Genomic DNA, 9850 nt, shown 5'->3' on the forward strand with positions numbered 1-9850 from the left:
CAATTCTACACCAACATTGCTTAAGAAAAGAGCCCACCACACAGGTTATTATAAAGGTATCCAGACAAAGAAAGCCTCAATCAAAAGGGCAGGTCAACATCTTGTGGAAAGAGGAAATGAAGTTACTAAACTTTGTCAAGAGAAAGAAAGAGAGCTCTTCAGGATATTTACCTATCAACATAGACCTTGACTTACTACAAGAGACGAAAAGCCATGGAACAAATGACCCAATGAGCCATGAAAAGGAAGAGCTGGGCATCTACAGAAAGTGATTTCAAGACCACAAATAAAAATGGAAGGAACCATTTATTCTTTTAGAGTCAGTTTCTGTACCTAGAACTAAAATCTCGTGGTAATTGATTGAGAGCCCACAAGGCTGAATGAAATCTCATTATTTCCAGACAAAAGGTCATAGAACTGAGACAAAGACTAACAGAAAGAACAATTTAACTCCAGCTTCATGCATTTGACGATACCAGTGGAGCTTTTGACAGGAAGAATTGCATCCGTGCTCTCTGCGCTTGGGGTGGTGTGCTCTTTGTAATGGGAGGGTGTCTGGCCCATCTACTTAGACCATCTCTTGACTGCCACCTGTTCTCCTATTTCTCCTACTCCTCCTCATCTTTTTTACCTCAATCTGATGTTTCCATAGGTCTAAATTGAGAGTTACTAGCAAGAAGTCCTTTTCCTAGACCTCCTCCAGAAAGCCTGTGTGCACCCTTTAAGCTGGTTTCCCACGAAACTGAGGTCATTGTCCTTATTTTCATTGGATACCTCTCCAGAATATGGAGTGATTTATCTCCTAGATTCACTCATCTCCACATTATCCTAGTAGTCAAAATCCTGGAATACTCTAAAACCTTTCTTTTCTTTTTTTTTTCATTGTCGTGTGTGGGGTCTTAGTTGCGGCATGTGGGATCTAGTTCCCTGACCGGGGATCGAACCCGGGCCCCCCTGCATTGGGAGTGCAGAGTCTTAACCGCTGGACCACCAGGGAAGTCCCTCTCCCCCACCAATTTCTTAATTGTTCTTAAAATACTATTTACACGTTTAATTTTAGGATAGAAAACACTTAAGCAAGTGATTTTATTTTCTCATTTTGCATATTGATCATAGAATTATTTTCCCAATAGATTTAGAAAATAGAAATCATCCAAATTATTCCCATTACATTTCCCATGTACTTTTTAGAAAATATCAATATAAGCAGTAGATTTTTATGGTGAGTCCATTAGTCCCTAAACAATAAAATTTTATGTGTGAGCATTTTTGCTCATAGATATGTGAAAAACAAGCAAAATTTCCCCTCTGTTAATATTTCTATTTACCAAATTACAAAAAAATATGAAAATTACCTGGTAGTCTCAATAAACTATAGCTGGATTAAATTATAGCTAATCTGTCGTGATTGTGTAGAGATGGCAGTTTTGGAGTGGGGAGTCTAGTAGGGAGGGACAGATTCATGGTTACTGCTCTCTGGCTGTACCAGTCTCTAGCAGAAGCTGGACTAAACTGAGCTGTTCAGCAAAAAGGGAGGTGAGCTCAGGCTGTGACTCCTCACCTGTGCTCTACCTCAACAATAGATCTGAGACAATAGGCCCTTGGACTCTTTATCTGGAATTACGGGCTCATCCTAGTGTCGCTCCATCTTCATAATACCATGTTTAGGCTGCAGCTGCTGCAGGCCTTAGTCTACAGTTTCGCTACTAAGGGTGGAATGGACAAGTACTGTTGTTCATCATTCCCACTGATCAAGAGTCAAGCTTGTGTTAAATGTGCGTGAAGCCAGCAACACTGAAACCTTGAGTAATAAAGTGAGGAGCCCTAGGTCTGGGGCCCAGACCAGTCCCACTCCGCAGAACAGTAGTCCAGATTGAGCTTATCTAGGGCCTCATCCATTGATGCTGCCCTCTAGACAGAGGAACAACCAGTGTTGTGATAGAACCTATGGCTAGGACTCTTTGGGGTCAGCCAGAATAGGACTTGAGCTGGGAACCGTTGGCAGTTCAATATCTTTCAATTTATGGCACTTAACCAGGGCCTCAGTTTCCTGATCTGTATGTGGGTACAATATTAGGAATTGCTTACCAGTGATCCTCAGAAGGTTCCAATATGAGCAAAGTGTCTCACTAGTGCCTTGGTACTCTTCAGGTGCTCATGAATGGACAGTAGTTTACAATAAGGGGTCTTTGAAAATGAAATACTGAGCCAAGCTTCTATTGGCAAATGATCATTGGACAAGCAGCCAGGCATTCTTGAACAAAAGAAGCATCACCAGTGCTAAGACATTCTTTTCCTATGAAATCAGTCAATGAGAAAAGTGAAAGGGAAGGGAGCAAGAATTGATGGGGACGGAATCTGAGGAAGTCAAGATTAAACAGCATCCTGCACTAGCACGCTCCAGAGACCATATCTCTATCTTACAGTTAACCATTAGAGAGCAACCCTTGAGGCATGTGACTGCTGAAAGGCTTTCTTCACAACCCCTTCTCTTCCACTGCTCCTTCCAGGGCAAATCTGTCTAATGATTCCATTTCACAAATTTTGTCCACACACTCATTTCTGATGGAGACATGAAAACAGATGGATGAGGCATTATGGACACCTTAGGGTCATGGATTGGATGAAGTGCATCACTTTTGCTGACACTTGCATTTCTGGAAATAGATCGCTTATTCCCAACCAATCTGCAAAGGAAGCTGGGGATTGTTGATTCTTGTGATCTCAAGAAGCGGAATTGGTGCTGGATAAAAGTACCATTTCTGCCATAGTGCATGTAAAGGTATCATGCAGAGAATTTTGCTGTTTGAAGGGCAGTGATCGGAGAAATGAAGGCTATCTAGAGGGGTGCTGGGTTGAGGGTAAATTTTTTTTCAGATGAAATATCTTATCCCTTATTTACATCCTGCTGAGAATAATAAAGTAGAGAAAGAAAGAAAACTGATAAAGCAAATTGGGTCAAAAAAGATATCCTTGAGTCCCTCAGAGGAGGTAAGATCCAGCACAAAAGTAACTGGTTTGGTCTTAGAAGGGAGCACAGACAGTTCATCCATGGTTATAGGAAGAGGCCAGAGTTTGTGGTCATCAAAAAAAAATTGGCTGGGAGCTTTGATTGTGGGAAAGCTATTTTTGATTGTTTTCAGTTTTGTGGTGAAATAAGAAGCAAAATACTCAGATAAGACCAAAGGTAGGGAAGAAAGAGTGGGAGGCTTAAGAAAAGAAAATACGGCTTAAAGGTATTATTTGGGAGTGTGAGAGAGTAAGTGGAGGTAAATGCAGCGAGATTGTTGGGTGGCACTTTGGACTTACTTGATGTCTGAGGTCATGAATTTACAGTGAGAAGGTCATCATGGTTGTATTTCTATAGCCACAGTCAGCTCTCCACGTGCAGTTAGAGGTAGGTGGGGAGTAGAATTTAAACGTGATTGAGATTTTTTTTCCAGGACATTTAGAAGAGGCGGGTGGTGAAGAATCAATAAAAGGAATTGGAAATTGGGAAAGAGTGATTGTAATGATTAACTTTGCTATCTAAGCTGTGTAGGAGGGAAATAAGGCAATGAGGGCAGTGGGGGATAGTGAAAGATGGTAGGACCAAGGATTACATGATCCCAGGAAGTCTAAAACTATTGGACCCTTGTTCCAGGAGGCAGAGAGCTGAAGAGATTGCAGGTGGTGTTCAGAAAGTGGAATAATTGAAACTCAACCTATTGAGAGGTGCATTAATGCTGTTAACAATTCTGGTAATTACCTGGGGCGTGTGTGCTGAAGTTAGAAGGAAAACAAAATCTTGGGAATGTGAAGTGTCAAAGAATTAAGAATCGTGTTCTTGAGAGATTTATCTATATGGATGTTGAAATAACTGAATTACAAGAGATGTTTTAATGAGGTGCAAAATCTTCAAGGATGCCTTCTGGCCATAAAGGTTTACCACTGACAAGAAAACACAGGAATGCCAGCCAGGACATGGTCTCCTAACCTCCCACTTCTCAGACTACTTTCTCTGAAGCATAAGGTCCCAATGGACTTTCCAGAAGGATCAGGTAGGATTAACAAAGATTTCCTCCTATGGGAAAGGCCTGCTAGGCAGTGAGCAAGACAAGTGCCTGCCCAGGGCCTGTCATCAAACCCCAGGTGGAAAGAATTCCCAGCAACCCCTGCCTGCACTCCATAGCAGTGGTACTCATGTTGTCTCATGGCCATATCAGGGATGAAGAAAAGCACTACTGGCCTTCTGCAAAGGTGGGAATAGAATTTATTTTCAAAAAAAACCATATAAGGCTATAAAACTAAGTAAAAATAGCCTTGATACACACATGTGGTTAAGAACCACATTTTATCCATGTGGAGACTAACAACACAATTGCTTGGGCTGCCTGGTCAATATGTCTTTGTGTGGAACTGGGAAATTACCCCCAATGGTTTCTCTATGCATTTGAACTTATCAGAAATGTACCACTGCCTAGAAAGTCCATTGCTATAGTAGTCACTTTAGAAATTCACCCCAGTAGGTTCCATTCCCAATCTGTTGTATAAGTCAGTTCAGCGCAGTGAAGCTCTTCTGCTGAACTTGTTTAAAGGCTCAGCGAGGCTATGTCACATCTCCTCAGCGCCCACCTGCAACTGTCCTTGTCATGATCCTAGTAATCAGCTGAAACAATAACATCTAGAGGCATATTTCTATCATGTCATATGTCATTTTCCATTTAATTCAAGTTTGAATTGCTCTTTCTTGTGAAGCAGTCTGAGAACACACAAGTTTTTGAAATGATACAATGTTGAGTAAAGGGCTAACAAATTTCTCCTTTCTTCTACTTTATGGAATCTGACCTTGGGTTAACTTTCTAGCCTGGAAACCTGATAAAAGTGGAATGTCAGCTGGGTTACTGAACAATACTGCATATGGTAAAAATTACCTGTTTGGGCATTGCCTCTGACCCAGGAGGGTAGAATGAACGGAAAATACCAGTTTGGGAGGCATAGCTTTGGACTTCCTGAAATGTGATGATTCCTGCAACTCACATGTTCCCTGTGGAGGCCTGGAAACTTTCCTATGGAGCTGGTGTTTTAAGATATACTGGTTCCTAAATGGCAATATTTCCTTCTTTTTAAAGGCTGAATAATATTTCAGTCTGTGTGTGTGTGTGTGTGTGTGTGTGTGTGTGTAACACATTTTTGTTGTTGTTGTTTTTTAAAAAGTTTTAAATTTTATTTATTTTTTTATACAGCAGGTTCTTATCAGTCATCAATTTTAAACACATCAGTGTATACATGTCAATCCCAATCGCCCAATTCATCACACCACCACCACCACCCCTCCACGGCTTTCCCCCCTTGGTGTCCATACGTTTGTTCTCTACATCTGTGTCTCAACTTCTGCCCTGCAAACCGGTTCATCTGTACCATTTTTCTAGGTTCCACATACATGCGTTAATATACGATATTTGTTTTTCTCTTTCTGACTTACTTCACTCTGTATGACAGTCTCTAGATCCATCCACGTCTCAACAAATGTCCCAATTTCGTTCCTTTTTATGGCTGAGTAATATTCCATTGTATATGTGTACCACATCTTCTTTATCCATTTGTCTGTTGATGGGCATTTAGGTTGCTTCCATGACCTGGCTATTGTAAATAGTGCTGCAATGAACATTGGGGTGCATGTGTCTTTTTGAATTATGGTTTTCTCTGGGTATATGCTCAGTAGTGGGATTGCTAGATCATATGGTAATTCTATTTTTAGTTTTTTAAGGAACCTCCATACTGTTCTCCAAAGTGGCTGTATCAATTTACATTCCCACCAGCAGTGCAAGAAGGTTCCCTTTTCTCCACACCCTCTCCAGCATTTGTTGTTTGTAGATTTTCTGATGATGCCTATTCTGACTGGTGTGAAGTGATGCCTCATTGTAGTTTTGATTTGCATTTCTCTAATGATTAGTGATGTTGAGCAGCTTTTCATGTGCTTCTTGGCCATCTGTATGTCTTCCTTGGAGAAATGTCTATATTTAGGTCTTCTGCCCATTTTTGGATTGGGTTGTTTGTTTTTTAAATATTGAGCTGCATGAGCTGTTTATATGTTTTGGCGATTAATCCTTTGTCCGTTGATTCATTTGCAAATATTTTCTCCCATTGTGAGGGTTGTCTTTTCATCTTGCTTATGGTTTCCTTTGCTGTGCAAAAGCTTTGAAGTTTCATGAGGTCCCATTTGTTAATTTTTGTTTTTATTTCCATTACTCTAGGAGGTGGATCAAAAAAGATCCTGCTGTGATTTATGTCAAAGAGTGTTCTTCCTATGTTTTCCTCTAAGAATTTTATAGTGTCCGGTCTTACATTTAGGTCTCTAATCCATTTTGAGTTTATTTTTGTGTATGGTGTTAGGGAGTGTTCTAATTTCATTCTTTTACATGTAGCTGTCCAGTTTTCCCAGCACCACTTATTGAAGAGACTGTCTTTTCTCCATTGTATATCTTTGCCTCCTTTGTCATAGATTAGTTGACCATAGGTGCGTGGGTTTATCTCTGGGCTTTCTATCTTGTTCCATTGATCTACATTTCTGTTTTTGTGCCAGTACAATATTGTCTTGATTACTGTAGCTTTGTAGTATAGTCTGATGTCAGGGAGTCGATTCCTCCAGCTCTGTTTTTTTACCTCAAGACTGCTTTGGCTATTCAGGGTCTTTCGTGTCTCCATACAAATTTTAAGATTTTTTTTATTCTAGTTCCGTAAAAAATGCCATTGGTAATTTGATAGGGATTGCATTGAATCTGTAGATTGTTTTGGGTAGTATAATCATTTTCACAATATTGATTCTTCCAATCCAAGAACATGGTATATCTCTCCATCTGTTGGTATCATCTTTAATTTCTTTCACTAGTGTCTTATAGTTTTCTGCATACAGGTCTTTTGTCTCCCTAGGTAGGTTTATTCCTAGGTATTTTGTTCTTTATGTTGCAGTGGTAAATGGGAGTGATTCCTTAATTTCTCTTTCAGATTTTTCATCATTAGTGTGTAGGAATGCAAGAGATTCCTGTGCATTAATTTTGCGTCCTGCAACTTTACCAAATTCATTGATAAGCTCTAGTAGTTTTTTGGTGACATTTTTAGGATTCTCTATGTATAGTATCACGTCATCTGCAGACAGTGATAGTTTTACTTCTTCTTTTCCAATTTGTATTCCTTTTATTTCTTTTTCTTCTCTGATTGCCATGGCTAGGACTTCCAAAACTATGTTGAATTATAGTGGTGAGAGTGGACATCCTTGTCTTGTTCCTGATCTTAGAGGAAATGCTTTCAGTTTTTCACCATTGAGAATGATGTTTGTTGTGGGTTTGTCATATATGGCCTTTATTATGTTGAGGTAGCTTCCCTCTAAGCCCACTTTCTGGAGAGTTTTTATCATAAATGGGTGTTGAATTTTGTCAAAATCTTTTTCTGCATCTATTGAGATGATCATATGGTTTTTATTCTTCAATTTGTTAATATGATGTATCACATTGATTGATTTGCATATATTGAAGAATCCTTGCATCCCTGGGATAAATCCCACTTGATCATGGTATATGATCCTTTTAATGTGTTGTTGGATTCTATCTGCTAGAATTTTGTTGAGGATTTTGGCATCTATGTTCATCAGTGATATTCCACTGTAATGTTCTTTTTTTGTATTATCTTTGTCTGGTTTTGGTATCAGGGTGATGGTGGCCTCATAGAACGAGTTTGGGTATGTTACTTCCTCTGCAATTTTTTGGAAGAGTTTGAGAAGGATGGGTGTTAGCTCTTCTCTAAATGTTTCATAGAATTCACCTGTGAAGCCATCTGGTCCTGGACTTTTGTTTGTTGGAAGATTTTTAATCACAGTTTCAATTTCATTACTTGTGATTGGTCTGTTTATATTTTCTATTTCTTCCTGGTTCAGTCTTGGAAGGGTATACCTTTCTAAGAATTTGTCCATTTCTTCCAGGTTGTCCATTTTATTGGCATAGAGTTGCTTGTACTCATCTCTTAGGATGCTTTGTATTTCTGCAGTGTCTGTTGTAACTTCTCCTCTTTCATTTCTAATTTTATTGATTTGAGTCCTCTCCCTCTTTTTCTTGATGAGTCTGGCTAATGGTTTATCAATTTTATCTTCTCAAAGAACCAGCTTTTAGTTTTATTGATCTTTGCTATTGTCTTCTGTTTCTATTTCATTTATTTGTGCTCTTATCTTTATGATTTCTTTCCTTCTGCTAACTTTGGGTTTTGTTTGTTCTTCTCTAGTTCCTTCAGGTGTAAGGTTAGATTGTTTATTTGAGATTTTTCTTGTTTCTTGAGGTAACTTGTATAGGTATAAACTTCCCTCTTAGAACTGCTTTTGCTGCATCGCATAGGTTTTGGATCATTGTGCTTTCATTGTCATTTGTCTCTAGGTATTTTTTGATTTCCTCTTTGATTTTTTCAGGGATCTCTTAGTTATTTAGTAACATATTGTTTAGCCTCCATATGTTTGTGTTTTTTACATTTTTTTCCATGTAATTAATTTCTAATCTCATAGCATTATGGTCAGAAAAGATGCTTGATATGATTTCAATTTTCTTAAATTTACTGAGGCTTGATTTGTGACCCAAGATGTGATCTATCCTGGAGAATGTTCTGTGCACACTTGAGAAGAAAGTGTAATCTGCTGTTTCTGGGTGGAATGTCCTATAAATATCAATTAAATGTACCTGGTCTATTGTGTCATTTAAACCTTCTGTTTCCTTATTTATTTTCATTTTGGATGATCTGTCCATTGGAGTAAGTGAGGTGTTAAAGTCCCCCACTATTATTGTGTTACTGTCAATTTCCTCTTTTATAGCTGTTAGCAGTTGCTTTATGTATTGAGGTGCTCCTATGTTGGGTGCATATATATTTATAATTGTTATATCTTCTTCTTGGATTGATCCCTCGATCATTATGTAGTGTCTTTCCTTGTCTCTTGTAACATTCTTTATTTTAAAGTCTATTTTATCTGATATGAATATTGCTCTTCCAGCTTTCTTTTGATTTTCCTTTGCATGGAATATCTTTTTCCATCCCCTCACTTTCAGCCTGTATGTGTCCCTAGGTCTAAAGTGGGTCTCTTGTAGACAGCATATATATGGGTCTTGTTTTTGTATCCATTCAGCAAGCCTGTGTCTTTTGGTTGGAGCATTTAATCCATTCACGTTTAAGGTAATTATCGATATGTATGTTCCTATGACCATATTCTTAATTGTTTTGGGTTTGTTTTTGTAGGTCCTTTTCTTCTCTTGTGTTTCCCACTTAGAGAAGTTCCTTTAGCATTTGTTGTAGAGCTGGTTTGGTGGTGCTGAATTCTCTTAGCTTTTGCTTGTCTGTAAAGCTTTTGATTTCTCCATCGAATCTGAATGAAATCCTTGCCAGGCAGAGTAATCTTGGTTGTAGGTTCTTCCCTTTCATCACTTTAAGTATATCATGCCACTGCCTTCTGGCTTGTAGAGTTTTTGCTGAGAAATCAGCTGTTAACCTTATGGGAGTTCCCTTGTATGTTATTTGTCATTTTTCCCTTGTTGCTTTCAATAATTTTTCTTTGTCTTTAATTTTTGGCAATTTGATTACTATGTGTCTTGGTGTGTTTCTCCTTGGGTTTATCCTGTATGGGACTTGCTGCACTTCCTGGACTTGGGTAGCTATTTCCTTTCCCATGTTAGGGAAGTTTTCGACTATAATCTCTTCAAATATTTTCTCTGGTCCTTTCCCTCTCTCTTCTCCTTCTGGGACCCCTGTAATGTGAATGTTGTTGCGTTTAATCTTGTCCCAGAGGTTTCTTAGGCTGTCTTCATTTCTTTTCATTCTTTTTTCTTTATTCTGTTCCGCA

At 38.8% G+C, this 9850-nt stretch overlaps 1 non-coding gene across 1 annotated transcript; it reads right to left on the reverse strand.

The window, feature by feature from the left end:
* Positions 1-923: 923 nt before the first annotated feature.
* On the reverse strand, positions 924-997 carry TRNAG-CCC (transfer RNA glycine (anticodon CCC)). The gene has a single exon. It is a non-coding gene; the product is annotated as a tRNA-Gly (tRNA).
* Positions 998-9850: the final 8853 nt, after the last annotated feature.

Source organism: Balaenoptera ricei, chromosome 16, assembly GCF_028023285.1.
Source record: "Balaenoptera ricei isolate mBalRic1 chromosome 16, mBalRic1.hap2, whole genome shotgun sequence".
NCBI lineage: Eukaryota > Metazoa > Chordata > Mammalia > Artiodactyla > Balaenopteridae > Balaenoptera > Balaenoptera ricei.